Here is a 12,322-nt window from a genome sequence, read left to right as displayed (position 1 = left end):
AGTACTGCGCTCAAAAGATGCAGCCCTGAGGTCTCTCCTGATAGGAGGTAGTTAAGTAGAAATTCACTGCTCAGCTGACCCGGCAGAAGCAAATGTATACCAAAAATGTACCCAGAATGAGCTTTTCAGTGAACAGCAGCCAGGCACATTTTAGCTAGTTTTACTTGTAAGTGGGGTTGGAAACGCTTTTCAGGCTCAGTACTGCGCTCAAAAGATGCAGCCCTGAGGTCTCTCCTGATAGGAGGTAGTTAAGTAGAAATTCACTGCTCAGCTGACCCGGCAGAAGCAAATGTATACCAAAAATGTACCCAGAATGAGCTTTTCAGTGAACAGCAGCCAGGCACATTTTAGCTAGTTTTACTTGTAAGTGGGGTTGGAAACACTTTTCAGGTCAGTACTGCGCTCAAAAGATGCAGCCCTGAGGTCTCTCCTGATAGGAGGTAGTTAAGTAGAAATTCACTGCTCAGCTGACCCGGCAGAAGCAAATGTATACCAAAAATGTACCCAGAATGAGCTTTTCAGTGAACAGCAGCCAGGCACATTTTAGCTAGTTTTTCTTGTAAGTGGGGTTGGAAACGCTTTTCAGGCTCAGTACTGCGCTCAAAAGATGCAGCCCTGAGGTCTCTCCTGATAGGAGGTAGTGAAGTAGAAATTCACTGCTCAGCTGACCTAGCAGAAGCAAATGTATACCAAAAATGTACCCAGAATGAGCTTTTCAGTGAACAGCAGCCAGGCACATTTTAGCTAGTTTTACTTGTAAGTGGGGTTGGAAACGCTTTTCAGGCTCAGTACTGCGCTCAAAAGATGCAGCCCTGAGGTCTCTCCTGATAGGAGGTAGTGAAGTAGAAATTCACTGTTCAGCTGACCCGGCAGAAGCAAATGTATACCAAAAATGTACCCAGAATGAGCTTTTCAGTGAACAGCAGCCAGGCACATTTTAGCTAGTTTTACTCGTAGTTGTAAACGCTTTTCAGGCTCAGTACTGCGCTCAAAAGATTCAGCCCTGAGGTCTCTCCTGATAGGAGGTAGTTAAGTAGAAATTCACTGCTCAGCTGACCCGGCAGAAGCAAATGTATACCAAAAATGTACCCAGAATGAGCTTTTCAGTGAACAGCAGCCAGGCACATTTTAGCTAGTTTTACTTGTAAGTGGGGTTGGAAACGCTTTTCAGGCTCAGTACTGCGCTCAAAAGATGCAGCCCTGAGGTCTCTCCTGATGGGAGGTAGTTAAGTAGAAATTCACTGCTCAGCTGACCCGGCAGAAGCAAATGTATACCAAAAATGTACCCAGAATGAGCTTTTCAGTGAACAGCAGCCAGGCACATTTTAGCTAGTTTTACTTGTAACTGGGGTTGTAAACGGTTTTCAGGCTCAGTACTGCGCTCAAAAGATGCAGCCCTGAGGTCTCTCCTAATAGGAGGTAGTTATGTAGAAATTCACTGCTCAGCTGACCCGGCAGAAGCAAATGTATACCAAAAATGTACCCAGAATGAGCTTTTCAGTGAACAGCAGCCAGGCACATTTTAGCTAGTTTTACTCGTAAGTGGGGTTGTAAACGCTTTTCAGGCTCAGTACTGCGCTCAAAAGATGCAGCCCTGAGGTCTCTCCTGATAGGAGGTAGTTAAGTAGAAATTCACTGCTCAGCTGACCCGGCAGAAGCAAATGTATACCAAAAATGTACCCAGAATGAGCTTTTCAGTGAACAGCAGCCAGGCACATTTTAGCTAGTTTTACTTGTAAGTGGGGTTGGAAACGCTTTTCAGGCTCAGTACTGCGCTCAAAAGATGCAGCCCTGAGGTCTCTCCTGATAGGAGGTAGTTAAGTAGAAATTCACTGCTCAGCTGACCCGGCAGAAGCAAATGTATACCAAAAATGTACCCAGAATGAGCTTTTCAGTGAACAGCAGCCAGGCACATTTTAGCTAGTTTTACTTGTAACTGGGGTTGTAAACGGTTTTCAGGCTCAGTACTGCGCTCAAAAGATGCAGCCCTGAGGTCTCTCCTGATAGGAGGTAGTTAAGTAGAAATTCACTGCTCAGCTGACCCGGCAGAAGCAAATGTATACCAAAAATGTACCCAGGATGAGCTTTTCAGTGAACAGCAGCCAGGCACATTTTAGCTAGTTTTACTTGTAAGTGGGGTTGTAAACGCTTTTCAGGCTCAGTACTGCGCTCAAAAGATGCAGCCCTAAGGTCTCTCCTGATAGGAGGTAGTTAAGTAGAAATTCACTGCTCAGCTGACCCGGCAGAAGCAAATGTATACCAAAAATGTACCCAGAATGAGAAAATGAGCTTTTCAGTGAACAGCAGCCAGGCACATTTTAGCTAGTTTTACTTGTAAGTGGGGTTGGAAACGCTTTTCAGGCTCAGTACTGCGCTCAAAAGATGCAGCCCTGAGGTCTCTCCTGATAGGAGGTAGTTAAGTAGAAATTCACTGCTCAGCTGACCCGGCAGAAGCAAATGTATACCAAAAATGTACCCAGAATGAGCTTTTCAGTGAACAGCAGCCAGGCACATTTTAGCTAGTTTTTCTTGTAAGTGGGGTTGGAAACGCTTTTCAGGCTCAGTACTGCGCTCAAAAGATGCAGCCCTGAGGTCTCTCCTGATAGGAGGTAGTGAAGTAGAAATTCACTGCTCAGCTGACCTAGCAGAAGCAAATGTATACCAAAAATGTACCCAGAATGAGCTTTTCAGTGAACAGCAGCCAGGCACATTTTAGCTAGTTTTACTTGTAAGTGGGGTTGGAAACGCTTTTCAGGCTCAGTACTGCGCTCAAAAGATGCAGCCCTGAGGTCTCTCCTGATAGGAGGTAGTTAAGTAGAAATTTACTGCTCAGCTGACCCGGCAGAAGCAAATGTATACCAAAAATGTACCCAGAATGAGCTTTTCAGTGAACAGCAGCCAGGCACATTTTAGCTAGTTTTACTTGTAAGTGGGGTTGGAAATGCTTTTCAGGCTCAGTACTGCGCTCAAAAGATGCAGCCCTGAGGTCTCTCCTGATAGGAGGTAGTTAAGTAGAAATTCACTGCTCAGCTGACCCGGCAGAAGCAAATGTATACCAAAAATGTACCCAGAATGAGCTTTTCAGTGAACAGCAGCCAGGCACATTTTAGCTAGTTTTACTTGTAAGTGGGGTTGGAAACGCTTTTCAGGCTCAGTACTGCGCTCAAAAGATGCAGCCCTGAGGTCTCTCCTGATAGGAGGTAGTTAAGTAGAAATTCACTGCTCAGCTGACCCGGCAGAAGCAAATGTATACCAAAAATGTACCCAGAATGAGCTTTTCAGTGAACAGCAGCCAGGCACATTTTAGCTAGTTTTACTTGTAAGTGGGGTTGGAAACGCTTTTCAGGCTCAGTACTGCGCTCAAAATATGCAGCCCTGAGGTCTCTCCTGCTGATAGGAGGTAGTTAAGTAGAAATTCACTGCTCAGCTGACCCCGCAGAAGCAAATGTATACCAAAAATGTACCCAGAATGAGCTTTTCAGTGAACAGCAGCCAGGCACATTTTAGCTAGTTTTACTTGTAAGTGGGGTTGGAAACGCTTTTCAGGCTCAGTACTGTGCTCAAAAGATGCAGCCCTGAGGTCTCTCCTGATAGGAGGTAGTTAAGTAGAAATTCACTGCTCAGCTGACCCGGCAGAAGCAAATGTATACCAAAAATGTACCCAGAATGAGCTTTTCAGTGAACAGCAGCCAGGCACATTTTAGCTAGTTTTACTTGTAAGTGGGGTTGGAAACGCTTTTCAGGCTCAGTACTGCGCTCAAAAGATGCAGCCCTGAGGTCTCTCCTGATAGGAGGTAGTTAAGTAGAAATTCACTGCTCAGCTGACCCGGCAGAAGCAAATGTATACCAAAAATGTACCCAGAATGAGCTTTTCAGTGAACAGCAGCCAGGCACATTTTAGCTAGTTTTACTTGTAAGTGGGGTTGGAAACACTTTTCAGGTCAGTACTGCGCTCAAAAGATGCAGCCCTGAGGTCTCTCCTGATAGGAGGTAGTTAAGTAGAAATTCACTGCTCAGCTGACCCGGCAGAAGCAAATGTATACCAAAAATGTACCCAGAATGAGCTTTTCAGTGAACAGCAGCCAGGCACATTTTAGCTAGTTTTTCTTGTAAGTGGGGTTGGAAACGCTTTTCAGGCTCAGTACTGCGCTCAAAAGATGCAGCCCTGAGGTCTCTCCTGATAGGAGGTAGTGAAGTAGAAATTCACTGCTCAGCTGACCTAGCAGAAGCAAATGTATACCAAAAATGTACCCAGAATGAGCTTTTCAGTGAACAGCAGCCAGGCACATTTTAGCTAGTTTTACTTGTAAGTGGGGTTGGAAACGCTTTTCAGGCTCAGTACTGCGCTCAAAAGATGCAGCCCTGAGGTCTCTCCTGATAGGAGGTAGTGAAGTAGAAATTTACTGCTCAGCTGACCCGGCAGAAGCAAATGTATACCAAAAATGTACCCAGAATGAGCTTTTCAGTGAACAGCAGCCAGGCACATTTTAGCTAGTTTTACTTGTAAGTGGGGTTGGAAACGCTTTTCAGGCTCAGTACTGCGCTCAAAAGATGCAGCCCTGAGGTCTCTCCTGATAGGAGGTAGTTAAGTAGAAATTCACTGCTCAGCTGACCCGGCAGAAGCAAATGTATACCAAAAATGTACCCAGAATGAGCTTTTCAGTGAACAGCAGCCAGGCACATTTTAGCTAGTTTTACTTGTAAGTGGTGTTGGAAACGCTTTTCAGGCTCAGTACTGCGCTCAAAAGATGCAGCCCTGAGGTCTCTCCTGCTGATAGGAGGTAGTTAAGTAGAAATTCACTGCTCAGCTGACCCGGCAGAAGCAAATGTATACCAAAAATGTACCCAGAATGAGCTTTTCAGTGAACAGCAGCCAGGCACATTTTAGCTAGTTTTACTTGTAAGTGGGGTTGGAAACGCTTTTCAGGCTCAGTACTGCGCTCAAAAGATGCAGCCCTGAGGTCTCTCCTGATAGGAGGTAGTTAAGTAGAAATTCACTGCTCAGCTGACCCGGCAGAAGCAAATGTATACCAAAAATGTACCCAGAATGAGCTTTTCAGTGAACAGCAGCCAGGCACATTTTTGCTAGTTTTACTTGTAAGTGGGGTTGGAAACGCTTTTCAGGCTCAGTACTGCGCTCAAAAGATGCAGCCCTGAGGTCTCTCCTGATAGGAGGTAGTTAAGTAGAAATTCACTGCTCAGCTGACCCGGCAGAAGCAAATGTATACCAAAAATGTACCCAGAATGAGCTTTTCAGTGAACAGCAGCCAGGCACATTTTAGCTAGTTTTACTTGTAAGTGGGGTTGGAAGCGCTTTTCAGGCTCAGTACTGCGCTCAAAAGATGCAGCCCTGAGGTCTCTCCTGATGGGAGATAGTTAAGTAGAAATTCACTGCTCAGCTGACCCGGCAGAAGCAAATGTATACCAAAAATGTACCCAGAATGAGCTTTTCAGTGAACAGCAGCCAGGCACATTTTAGCTAGTTTTACTTGTAAGTGGGGTTGGAAACGCTTTTCAGGCTCAGTACTGCGCTCAAAAGATGCAGCCCTGAGGTCTCTCCTGATAGGAGGTAGTTAAGTAGAAATTCACTGCTCAGCTGACCCGGCAGAAGCAAATGTATACCAAAAATGTACCCAGAATGAGCTTTTCAGTGAACAGCAGCCAGGCACATTTTAGCTAGTTTTACTTGTAAGTGGGGTTGGAAACGCTTTTCAGGCTCAGTACTGCGCTCAAAAGATGCAGCCCTGAGGTCTCTCCTGATAGGAGGTAGTTAAGTAGAAATTCACTGCTCAGCTGACCCGGCAGAAGCAAATGTATACCAAAAATGTACCCAGAATGAGTTTTTCAGTGAACAGCAGCCAGGCACATTTTAGCTAGTTTTACTTGTAAGTGGGGTTGGAAACGCTTTTCAGGCTCAGTACTGCGCTCAAAAGATGCAGCCCTGAGGTCTCTCCTGCTGATAGGAGGTAGTTAAGTAGAAATTCACTGCTCAGCTGACCCGGCAGAAGCAAATGTATACCAAAAATGTACCCAGAATGAGCTTTTCAGTGAACAGCAGCCAGGCACATTTTAGCTAGTTTTACTTGTAAGTGGGGTTGGAAACGCTTTTCAGGCTCAGTACTGCGCTCAAAAGATGCAGCCCTGGGGTCTCTCCTGATAGGAGGTAGTTAAGTAGAAATTCACTGCTCAGCTGACCCGGCAGAAGCAAATGTATACCAAAAATGTACCCAGAATGAGCTTTTCAGTGAACAGCAGCCAGGCACATTTTAGCTAGTTTTACTTGTAAGTGGGGTTGGAAACGCTTTTCAGGCTCAGTACTGCGCTCAAAAGATGCAGCCCTGAGGTCTCTCCTGATAGGAGGTAGTTAAGTAGAAATTCACTGCTCAGCTGACCCGGCAGAAGCAAATGTATACCAAAAATGTACCCAGAATGAGCTTTTCAGTGAACAGCAGCCAGGCACATTTTAGCTAGTTTTACTTGTAAGTGGGGTTGGAAGCGCTTTTCAGGCTCAGTACTGCGCTCAAAAGATGCAGCCCTGAGGTCTCTCCTGATGGGAGATAGTTAAGTAGAAATTCACTGCTCAGCTGACCCGGCAGAAGCAAATGTATACCAAAAATGTACCCAGAATGAGCTTTTCAGTGAACAGCAGCCAGGCACATTTTAGCTAGTTTCACTTGTAAGTGGGGTTGGAAACGCTTTTCAGGCTCAGTACTGCGCTCAAAAGATGCAGCCCTGAGGTCTCCTGATAGGAGGTAGTTAAGTAGAAATTCACTGCTCAGCTGACCCGGCAGAAGCAAATGTATACCAAAAATGTACCCAGAATGCGCTTTTCAGTGAACAGCAGCCAGGCACATTTTAGCTAATTTTACTTGTAAGTGGGGTTGTAAACGGTTTTCAGGCTCAGTACTGCGCTCAAAAGATGCAGCCCTGAGGTCTCTCCTGATAGGAGAAAGTTAAGTAGAAATTCACTGCTCAGCTGACCCGGCAGAAGCAAATGTATACCAAAAATGTACCCAGAATGAGCTTTTCAGTGAACAGCAGCCAGGCACATTTTAGCTAGTTTTACTTGTAAGTGGGGTTGGAAACGCTTTTCAGGCTCAGTACTGCGCTCAAAAGATGCAGCCCTGAGGTCTCTCCTGATAGGAGGTAGTTAGTAGAAATTCACTGCTCAGCTGACCCGGCAGAAGCAAATGTATACCAAAAATGTACCCAGAATAAGCTTTTCAGTGAACAGCAGCCAGACACATTTTAGCTAGTTTTACTTGTAAATGGGGTTGGAAACACTTTTCAGGCTCAGTACTGCGCTCAAAAGATGCAGCCCTAAGGTCTCTCCTGATAGGAGGTAGTTAAGTAGAAATTCACTGCTCAGCTGACCCGGCAGAAGCAAATGTATACCAAAAATGTACCCAGAATGAGCTTTTCAGTGAACAGCAGCCAGGCACATTTTAGCTAGTTTTTCTTGTAAGTGGGGTTGGAAACGCTTTTCAGGCTCAGTACTGCGCTCAAAAGATGCAGCCCTGAGGTCTCTCCTGATAGGAGGTAGTGAAGTAGAAATTCACTGCTCAGCTGACCCGGCAGAAGCAAATGTATACCAAAAATGTACCCAGAATGAGCTTTTCAGTGAACAGCAGCCAGGCACATTTTAGCTAGTTTTACTTGTAAGTGGGGTTGGAAACGCTTTTCAGGCTCAGTACTGCGCTCAAAAGATGCAGCCCTGAGGTCTCTCCTGATAGGAGGTAGTTAGTAGAAATTCACTGCTCAGCTGACCCGGCAGAAGCAAATGTATACCAAAAATGTACCCAGAATGAGCTTTTCAGTGAACAGCAGCCAGGCACATTTTAGCTAGTTTTACTTGTAAGTGGGGTTGGAAACACTTTTCAGGCTCAGTACTGCGCTCAAAAGATGCAGCCCTGAGGTCTCTCCTGATAGGAGGTAGTTAAGTAGAAATTCACTGCTCAGCTGACCCGGCAGAAGCAAATGTATACCAAAAATGTACCCAGAATGAGCTTTTCAGTGAACAGCAGCCAGGCACATTTTAGCTAGTTTTTCTTGTAAGTGGGGTTGGAAACGCTTTTCAGGCTCAGTACTGCGCTCAAAAGATGCAGCCCTGAGGTCTCTCCTGATAGGAGGTAGTGAAGTAGAAATTCACTGCTCAGCTGACCCAGCAGAAGCAAATGTATACCAAAAATGTACCCAGAATGAGCTTTTCAGTGAACAGCAGCCAGGCACATTTTAGCTAGTTTTACTTGTAAGTGGCGTTGGAAACGCTTTTCAGGCTCAGTACTGCGCTCAAAAGATGCAGCCCTGAGGTCTCTCCTGATAGGAGGTAGTTAAGTAGAAATTTACTGCTCAGCTGATCCGGCAGAAGCAAATGTATACCAAAAATGTACCCAGAATGAGCTTTTCAGTGAACAGCAGCCAGGCACATTTTAGCTAGTTTTACTTGTAAGTGGGGTTGGAAACGCTTTTCAGGCTCAGTACTGCGCTCAAAAGATGCAGCCCTGAGGTCTCTCCTGATAGGAGGTAGTTAAGTAGAAATTCACTGCTCAGCTGACCCGGCAGAAGCAAATGTATACCAAAAATGTACCCAGAATGAGCTTTTCAGTGAACAGCAGCCAGGCACATTTTAGCTAGTTTTACTTGTAAGTGGGGTTGGAAACGCTTTTCAGGCTCAGTACTGCGCTCAAAAGATGCAGCCCTGAGGTCTCTCCTGCTGATAGGAGGTAGTTAAGTAGAATTTCACTGCTCAGCTGACCCGGCAGAAGCAAATGTATACCAAAAATGTACCCAGAATGAGCTTTTCAGTGAACAGCAGCCAGGCACATTTTAGCTAGTTTTACTTGTAAGTGGGGTTGGAAACGCTTTTCAGGCTCAGTACTGCGCTCAAAAGATGCAGCCCTGAGGTCTCTCCTGATAGGAGGTAGTTAAGTAGAAATTCACTGCTCAGCTGACCCAGCAGAAGCAAATGTATACCAAAAATGTACCCAGAATGAGCTTTTCAGTGAACAGCAGCCAGGCACATTTTAGCTAGTTTTACTTGTAACTGGGGTTGTAAACGGTTTTCAGGCTCAGTACTGCGCTCAAAAGATGCAGCCCTGAGGTCTCTCCTATAGGGGTAGTTAAGTAGAAATTCACTGCTCAGCTGACCCAGCAGAAGCAAATGTATACCAAAAATGTACCCAGAATGAGCTTTTCAGTGAACAGCAGCCAGGCACATTTTAGCTAGTTTTACTTGTAAGTGAGGTTGTAAACGCTTTTCAGGCTCAGTACTGCGCTCAAAAGATGCAGCCCTGAGGTCTCTCCTGATAGGAGGTAGTGAAGTAGAAATTCACTGCTCAGCTGACCCAGCAGAAGCAAATGTATACCAAAAATGTACCCAGAATGAGCTTTTCAGTGAACAGCAGCCAGGCACATTTTAGCTAGTTTTACTTGTAAGTGGGGTTGGAAACGCTTTTCAGGCTCAGTACTGCGCTCAAAAGATGCAGCCCTGGGGTCTCTCCTGATAGGAGGTAGTTAAGTAGAAATTCACTGCTCAGCTGACCCGGCAGAAACAAATGTATACCAAAAATGTACCCAGAATGAGCTTTTCAGTGAACAGCAGCCAGGCACATTTTAGCTAGTTTTACTTGTAAGTGGGGTTGTAAACGCTTTTCAGGCTCAGTACTGCGCTCAAAAGATGCAGCCCTGAGGTCTCTCCTGATGGGAGGTAGTTAAGTAGAAATTCACTGCTCAGCTGACCCAGGAGAAGCAAATGTATACCAAAAATGTACCCAGAATGAGCTTTTCAGTGAACAGCAGCCAGGCACATTTTAGCTAGTTTTACTTGTAACTGGGGTTGTAAACGGTTTTCAGGCTCAGTACTGAGCTCAAAAGATGCAGCCCTGAGGTCTCTCCTGAAGGAGGTAGTTATGTAGAAATTCACTGCTCAGCAAACCCGGCAGAAGCAAATGTATACCAAAAATGTACCCAGAATGAGCTTTTCAGTGAACAGTAGCCAGGCACATTTTAGCTAGTTTTACTTGTAAGTGGGGTTGGAAACGCTTTTCAGGCTCAGTACTGCGCTCAAAAGATGCAGCCCGGAGGTCTCTCCTGATAGGAGGTAGTTAAGTAGAAATTCACTGCTCAGCTGACCCGGCAGAAGCAAATGTATACCAAAAATGTACCCAGAATGAGCTTTTCAGTGAACAGCAGCCAGGCACATTTTAGCTAGTTTTACTTGTAACAGGGGTTGTAAACGGTTTTCAGGCTGAGTACTGCGCTCAAAAGATGCAGCCCTGAGGTCTCTCCTATAGGGGGTAGTTAAGTAGAAATTCACTGCTCAGCTGACCCGGCAGAAGCAAATGTATACCAAAAATGTACCCAGAATGAGCTTTTCAGTGAACAGCAGCCAGGCACATTTTAGCTAGTTTTTCTTGTAAGTGGGGTTGGAAACGCTTTTCAGGCTCAGTACTGCGCTCAAAAGATGCAGCCCTGAGGTCTCTCCTGATAGGAGGTAGTGAAGTAGAAATTCACTGCTCAGCTGACCCAGCAGAAGCAAATGTATACCAAAAATGTACCCAGAATGAGCTTTTCAGTGAACAGCAGCCAGGCACATTTTAGCTAGTTTTACTTGTAAGTGGGGTTGAAACGCTTTTCAGGCTCAGTACTGCGCTCAAAAGATGCAGCCCTGAGGTCTCTCCTGATGGGAGGTAGTTAAGTAGAAATTCACTGCTCAGCTGACCCGGCAGAAGCAAATGTATACCAAAAATGTACCCAGAATGAGCTTTTCAGTGAACAGCAGCCAGGCACATTTTAGCTAGTTTTACTTGTAACTGGGGTTGTAAACGGTTTTCAGGCTCAGTACTGAGCTCAAAAGATGCAGCCCTGAGGTCTCTCCTGATAGGAGGTAGTTATGTAGAAATTCACTGCTCAGCTGACCTGGCAGAAGCAAATGTATACCAAAAATGTACCCAGAATGAGCTTTTCAGTGAACAGCAGCCAGGCACATTTTAGCTAGTTTTACTTGTAAGTGGGGTTGGAAACGCTTTTCAGGCTCAGTACTGCGCTCAAAAGATGCAGCCAGGAGGTCTCTCCTGATAGGAGGTAGTTAAGTAGAAATTCACTGCTCAGCTGACCCGGCAGAAGCAAATGTATACCAAAAATGTACCCAGAATGAGCTTTTCAGTGAACAGCAGCCAGGCACATTTTAGCTAGTTTTACTTGTAAGTGGGGTTGGAAACGCTTTTCAGGCTCAGTACTGCGCTCAAAAGATGCAGCCCTGAGGTCTCTCCTGATAGGAGATAGTTAAGTAGAAATTCACTGCTCAGCTGACCCGGCAGAAGCAAATGTATACCAAAAATGTACCCAGAATGAGCTTTTCAGTGAACAGCAGCCAGGCACATTTTAGCTAGTTTTACTTGTAAGTGGGGTTGGAAACGCTTTTCAGGCTCAGTACTGCGCTCAAAAGATGCAGCCCTGAGGTCTCTCCTGATAGGAGGTAGTTAAGGAGAAATTCACTGCTCAGCTGACCCGGCAGAAGCAAATGTATACCAAAAATGTACCCAGAATGAGCTTTTCAGTGAACAGCAGTCAGGCACATTTTAGCTAGTTTTACTTGTAAGTGGGGTTGGAAACGCTTTTCAGGCTCAGTACTGCGCTCAAAAGATGCAGCCCTGAGGTCTCTCCTGATAGGAGGTAGTTAAGTAGAAATTCACTGCTCAGCTGACCCGGCAGAAGCAAATGTATACCAAAAATGTACCCAGAATGAGCTTTTCAGTGAACAGCAGCCAGGCACATTTTAGCTAGTTTTACTTATAAGTGGGGTTGGAAACGCTTTTCAGGCTCAGTACTGCGCTCAAAAGATGCAGCCCTGAGGTCTCTCCTGATAGGAGGTAGTTAAGTAGAAATTCACTGCTCAGCTGACCCGGCAGAAGCAAATGTTGTATACCAAAAATGTACCCAGAATGAGCTTTTCAGTGAACAGCAGCCAGGCACATTTTAGCTAGTTTTACTTGTAAGTGGGGTTGGAAACGCTTTTCAGGCTCAGTACTGCGCTCAAAAGATGCAGCTCTGAGGTCTCTCCTGATAGGAGGTAGTTAAGTAGAAATTCACTGCTCAGCTGACCCGGCAGAAGCAAATGTATACCAAAAATGTACCCAGAATAAGCTTTTCAGTGAACAGCAGCCAGGCACATTTTAGCTAGTTTTACTTGTAAGTGGGGTTGTAAACGCTTTTCAGGCTCAGTACTGTGCTCAAAAGATGCAGCCCTGAGGTCTCTCCTGATAGGAGGTAGTTAAGTAGAAATTCACTGCTCAGCTGACCCGGCAGAAGCAAATGTATACCA

The sequence above is a fragment of the Lissotriton vulgaris genome, chromosome 4_1 (assembly GCF_964263255.1).
Source record: "Lissotriton vulgaris chromosome 4_1, aLisVul1.2, whole genome shotgun sequence".
NCBI lineage: Eukaryota > Metazoa > Chordata > Amphibia > Caudata > Salamandridae > Lissotriton > Lissotriton vulgaris.
The sequence above is the reverse complement of the archived record's forward strand: the minus strand, read 5'-3'. Positions refer to the sequence as shown.